This window comes from Lampetra fluviatilis, unplaced genomic scaffold (assembly GCF_964198595.1).
Source record: "Lampetra fluviatilis unplaced genomic scaffold, kcLamFluv1.1 SCAFFOLD_561, whole genome shotgun sequence".
NCBI lineage: Eukaryota > Metazoa > Chordata > Hyperoartia > Petromyzontiformes > Petromyzontidae > Lampetra > Lampetra fluviatilis.
In genome coordinates, this window is record NW_027621079.1 from 49,428 (window position 1) to 55,584 (window position 6,157).

General features: G+C 59.8%; 1 protein-coding gene across 1 annotated transcript in view; it reads right to left on the reverse strand.

Moving 5' to 3' along the window:
• Positions 1-5,891, reverse strand: part of LOC144954745 (radixin) — a gene marked incomplete at its 3' end in the record, with an annotated part of 53,696 nt that extends 47,805 nt beyond the window's left edge. The window contains exon 1 of the mRNA XM_078885173.1: positions 5,804-5,891. The remainder of the gene's footprint in view (positions 1-5,803) is intronic.
• Between the last annotated feature and the right edge of the window lie 266 nt (positions 5,892-6,157).

Here is a 6,157-nt window from a genome sequence, read left to right on the forward strand (position 1 = left end):
GTAAGTAAGTGAGTGTGTGTGTGTGAGTGTATGAGTGAGTGTATGAGTGAGTGTGTGAGTGAGTGAGTGTATGAGTGACTGAGTGAGTGTGTAAGTGTGTGAGTGTGTAAGTGTATGAGTGAGTGTATGAGTGAGTGTGTGAGTGAGTGAGTGTATGAGTGACCGAGTGAGTGTGCAAGTGTATAAGTGTGTAAGTAAGTGAGTGTGTGTGTGTGAGTGTATGAGTGAGTGTATGAGTGAGTGTGTGAGTGAGTGAGTGTATGAGTGACTGAGTGAGTGTGTAAGTGTGTGAGTGAGTGTATGAGTGACTGAGTGAGTGTGTGAGTGAGTGAGTGTATGAGTGTATGAGTGAGTGTGTGAGTGAGTGTATGAGTGAGTGTGTGAGTGAGTGTATGAGTGACTGAGTGAGTGTGTAAGTGTATACGTGTGTAAGTGTATGAGTGAGTGAGTGTATGAGTGAGTGTATGAGTGACCGAGTGACTGAGTGAGTGTGTAAGTGTATAAGTGTGTAAGTGTGTAAGTGAGTGTGTGTGTGTTTAGCGGGACATGGGGAGGGAGGGAGAGGCCACCACGCCCACCAGTAACGGAGATCACAGCCTGCGGCCATAGCGAGACTCTCTCTCCCTCACACACCACTCCCTCATGTGTCTGTCTACACACACCACTCCCTCATGTCTCTCTACACACACCACTCCCTCATGTCTGTCTACACACACCACTCCCTCATGTCTCTCTCTCTCTCCGTCTGTCTCCCCGTGTCTCCCAGTGTCTCCCAGTGTCTCCCAGTGTCTCCCAGTGTCTCCCAGTGTCTCCCAGTGTCTCCCAGTGTCTCCCAGTGTCTCCCAGTGTCTCCCAGTGTCTCCCTCATGTCTGTCTACACTCACCACTCCCTCCTGTGTCTGTCTACACTCACCACTCCCTCATGTCTCTACACACACCACTCCCTCCTGTGTCTGTCTACACTCACCACTCCCTCCTGTGTCTCTCTACACACACCACTCACTCATGTCTCTACACTCACCACTCCCTCCTGTGTCTGTCTACACACACCACTCCCTCATGTCTCTCTCTCCGTCTGTCTCCCCGTGTCTCACAGTGTCTTCCTCATGTCTCTACACTCACCACACCCTCATGTCTGTCTACACTCACCACTCCCTCCTGTGTCTGTCTACACTCACCACTCCCTCATGTCTGTCTACACACACCACTCCCTCATGCCTCTACACACACCACTCCCTCATGTCTGTCTACACTCACCACTCCCTCATGTCTGTCTACACACACCACTCCCTCATGTCTGTCTACACACACCACTCCCTCATGTCTGTCTACACTCACCACTCCCTCCTGTGTCTGTCTACACTCACCACTCCCTCATGTCTGTCTACACACACCACTCCCTCATGTCTGTCTACACTCACCACTCCCTCATGTCTGTCTACACTCACCACTCCCTCATGTCTGTCTACACACACCACTCCCTCATGTCTGTCTACACTCACCACTCCCTCATGTCTGTCTACACTCACCACTCCCTCATGTCTGTCTACACTCACCACTCCCTCATGTCTGTCTACACACACCACTCCCTCATGTCTGTCTACACTCACCACTCCCTCATGTCTCTCTACACTCACCACTCCCTCATGTCTGTCTACACACACCACTCCCTCATGTCTCTCTACACTCACCACTCCCTCATGTCTGTCTACACACACCACTCCCTCATGTCTGTCTACACTCACCACTCCCTCCTGTCTCTACACTCACCACTCCCTCATGTCTGTCTACACTCACCACTCCCTCCTGTGTCTGTCTACACACACCACTCCCTCATGTCTGTCTACACACACCACTCCCTCATGTCTGTCTACACTCACCACTCCCTCCTGTGTCTGTCTACACACACCACTCCCTCATGTCTGTCTACACTCACCACTCCCTCATGTCTGTCTACACACACCACTCCCTCATGTCTGTCTACACACACCACTCCCTCATGTCTATCTACACACACCACTCCCTCATGTCTGTCTACACTCACCACTCCCTCATGTCTGTCTACACACACCACTCCCTCATGTCTATCTACACTCACCACTCCCTCATGTCTCTACACACACCACTCCCTCCTGTGTCTGTCTACACTCACCACTCCCTCATGTCTGTCTACACACACCACTCCCTCATGTCTCGTGTCTCTTTCTACACTCACCACTCCCTCATGTCTCTCTCTCTCTCTCCGTCTGTCTCCCCGTGTCTCAGTGTCTCCCTCATGTCTCTCTACACTCACCACTCCCTCATGTCTGTCTACACTCACCACTCCCTCATGTCTCTACACTCACCACTCCCTCCTGTGTCTGTCTACACTCACCACTCCCTCATGTCTCGTGTCTCTTTCTACACTCACCACTCCCTCCTGTGTCTCTCTACTCCCTCCTGTCTCTCTCCGTCTGTCTCCCCGTGTCTCCCCGTGTCTCACAGTGTCTCCCAGTGTCTCCCAGTGTCTCCCCCACCTCGTCTGTCTCCCCGTGTCTCCCCGTGTCTCCCCGTGTCTCCCAGTGTCTCCCAGTGTCTCCCAGTGTCTCCCAGTGTCTCCCAGTGTCTCCCAGTGTCTCCCTCACCTCGTCTGTCTCCCAGTGTCTCAGTGTCTCCCCGTGTCTCCCCGTGTCTCCCCGTGTCTCCCCGTGTCTCCCCGTGTCTCCCAGTGTCTCCCAGTGTCTCTCCATGTCTCACAGTGTCTCCCAGTGTCTCCCTCACCTCCCCGTGTCTCCCCGTGTCTCCCCGTGTCTCCCCGTGTCTCCCCGTGTCTCCCCGTGTCTCCCTCACCTCGTCTGTCTCCCCGTGTCTCCCAGTGTCTCACAGTGTCTCACAGTGTCTCCCCGTGTCTCCCCGCGTCTCCCCGCGTCTCCCAGTATCTCCCAGTGTCTCCCCGCGTCTCCCCGCGACTCCCAGTGTCTCCCAGTGTCTCCCAGTGTCTCCCAGTATCTCCCAGCATCTCCCAGTGTCTCCCCGCGTCTCCCCGCGTCTCCCAGTGTCTCCCTCACCTCGTCTGTCTCAGTGTCTCCCCGTGTCTCCCCGTGTCTCACAGTGTCTCCCTCACCTCGTCTGTCTCCCAGTGTCTCCCCGCGTCTCCCCGCGTCTCCCAGTGTCTCCCAGCGTCTCCCCGCGTCTCCCCGTGTCTCCCAGTGTCTCCCAGTGTCTCCCAGTGTCTCCCCACGTCTCCCAGTGTCTCCCAGTGTCTCCCCGCGTCTCCCCGCGTCTCCCCGTGTCTCCCAGTGTCTCCCTCACCTCGTCTGTCTCACAGTGTCTCCCCGTGTCTCCCCGTGTCTCACAGTGTCTCACAGTGTCTCACAGTGTCTCACAGTGTCTCCCCGTGTCTCCCAGTGTCTCCCAGTGTCTCCCCACGTCTCCCAGTGTCTCCCCGCGTCTCCCCGTGTCTCCCAGTGTCCCCCAGTGTCTCCCCACGTCTCCCAGTGTCTCCCCGCGTCTCCCCGCGTCTCCCCGTGTCTCCCAGTGTCTCCCAGTGTCTCCCAGTGTCTCCCTCACCTCGTCTGTCTCACAGTGTCTCCCCGTGTCTCCCCGTGTCTCCCTCACCTCGTCTGTCTCAGTGTCTCCCCGTGTCTCCCCGTGTTTCACAGTGTCTCCCCCACCTCGTCTGTCTCACAGTGTCTCCCCGCGTCTCCCCGCGTCTCCCCGCGTCTCCCTCACCTCGTCTGTCTCCCAGTGTCTCCCCGCGTCTCAGTGTCTCACAGTGTCTCCCTCACCTCGTCTGTCTCCCCGTGTCTCCCCGTGTCTCCCCGTGTCTCCCTCACCTCGTCTGTCTCCCAGTGTCTCCCCGCGTCTCACAGTGTCTCACAGTGTCTCCCTCACCTCGTCTGTCTCCCAGTGTCTCCCCGTGTCTCCCCGTGTCTCCCAGTGTCTCCCCGTGTCTCCCCGTGTCTCCCCGTGTCTCCCCGTGTCTCCCCGTGTCTCCCCGTGTCTCCCTCACCTCGTCTGTCTCCCAGTGTCTCAGTGTCTCCCCGTGTCTCCCCGTGTCTCCCCGTGTCTCCCTCACCTCGTCTGTCTCCCCGTGTCTCCCCGTGTCTCCCCGTGTCTCCCCGTGTCTCCCAGTGTCTCCCAGTGTCTCCCAGTGTCTCCCTCACCTCGTCTGTCTCCCCGTGTCTCCCCGTGTCTCCCCGTGTCTCCCCGTGTCTCCCCGTGTCTCCCTCACCTCGTCTGTCTCCCAGTGTCTCCCAGTGTCTCCCAGTGTCTCCCAGTGTCTCCCAGTGTCTCCCCGTGTCTCCCTCACCTCGTCTGTCTCAGTGTCTCCCCGTGTCTCCCCGTGTCTCCCAGTGTCTCCCCGTGTCTCCCTCACCTCGTCTGTCCCAGTGTCTCCCAGTGTCTCCCAGTGTCTCCCAGTGTCTCCCAGTGTCTCCCCGTGTCTCCCCGTGTCTCCCAGTGTCTCCCAGTGTCTCCCAGTGTCTCCCAGTGTCTCCCAGTGTCTCCCTCACCTCGTCTGTCTCAGTGTCTCCCCGTGTCTCCCAGTGTCTCCCCGTGTCTCCCAGTGTCTCCCTCACCTCGTCTGTGTCTCAGTGTCTCCCCGTGTCTCCCCGTGTCTCCCTCACCTCGTCTGTCTCCCCGTGTCTCCCCGTGTCTCTCTCACCTCGTCTGTCTCCCCGTGTCTCCCCGTGTCTCCCCGTGTCTCCCCGTGTCTCCCTCACCTCGTCTGTCTCCCCGTGTCTCCCCGTGTCTCCCTCACCTCGTCTGTCTCCCCGTGTCTCCCCGTGTCTCCCCGTGTCTCCCCGTGTCTCCCTCACCTCGTCTGTCTCCCCGTGTCTCCCCGTGTCTCCCCGTGTCTCCCCGTGTCTCCCTCACCTCGTCTGTCTCCCCGTGTCTCCCCGTGTCTCCCTCCCCTCGTCTGTCTCCCAGTGTCTCCCCGTGTCTCCCTCACCTCGTCTGTCTCCCCGTGTCTCCCCGTGTCTCCCTCACCTCGTCTGTCTCCCCGTGTCTCCCCGTGTCTCCCCGTGTCTCCCCGTGTCTCCCTCACCTCGTCTGTCTCCCCGTGTCTCCCCGTGTCTCCCCGTGTCTCCCCGTGTCTCCCCGTGTCTCCCTCACCTCGTCTGTCTCCCCGTGTCTCCCTCACCTCGTCTGTCTCCCCGTGTCTCCCCGTGTCTCCCTCACCTCGTCTGTCTCCCCGTGTCTCCCCGTGTCTCCCTCACCTCGTCTGTCTCCCCGTGTCTCCCCGTGTCTCCCTCACCTCGTCTGTCTCCCCGTGTCTCCCTCACCTCGTCTGTCTCCCCGTGTCTCCCCGTGTCTCCCCGTGTCTCCCCGTGTCTCCCCGTGTCTCCCTCACCTCGTCTGTCTCCCAGTGTCTCCCCGTGTCTCCCTCACCTCGTCTGTCTCCCCGTGTCTCCCCGTGTCTCCCCGTGTCTCCCCGTGTCTCCCCGTGTCTCCCTCACCTCGTCTGTCTCCCCGTGTCTCCCCGTGTCTCCCCGTGTCTCCCCGTGTCTCCCCGTGTCTCCCCGTGTCTCCCTCACCTCGTCTGTCTCCCCGTGTCTCCCTCACCTCGTCTGTCTCCCCGTGTCTCCCTCACCTCGTCTGTCTCCCCGTGTCTCCCTCACCTCGTCTGTCTCCCCGTGTCTCCCCGTGTCTCCCTCACCTCGTCTGTCTCCCCGTGTCTCCCCGTGTCTCCCCGTGTCTCCCTCACCTCGTCTGTCTCCCCGTGTCTCCCTCACCTCGTCTGTCTCCCCGTGTCTCCCCGTGTCTCCCTCACCTCGTCTGTCTCCCCGTGTCTCCCCGTGTCTCCCCGTGTCTCCCTCACCTCGTCTGTCTCCCAGTGTCTCCCCGTGTCTCTCTCACCTCATCAACCTCCTACCCCCTCGTCACTAATCGCCTCTCTCCCTCTCGACCCCACCCCGAGCCTCCCCATTGGCCAACGCAGCGGTGGGGGGGGGGGACGTCACGTGGTGCCCCCCCCACCCTCCCAGCCAATGGGAGTGCCGCACAACGGGCGGGGCACTCCCAACCGCGACCAATCAGATTGCAAGAAAACGCCCAGCCCCTCCCCTCAAATCCCCCACACAGCCCCGCCCCTCACACTGCTAACCCCCCCCACCCGCCCCGCCCTTCCGCCCCCCAACAGCCCCTCCCCTCCCCCACACACAGCCGCCCCGCC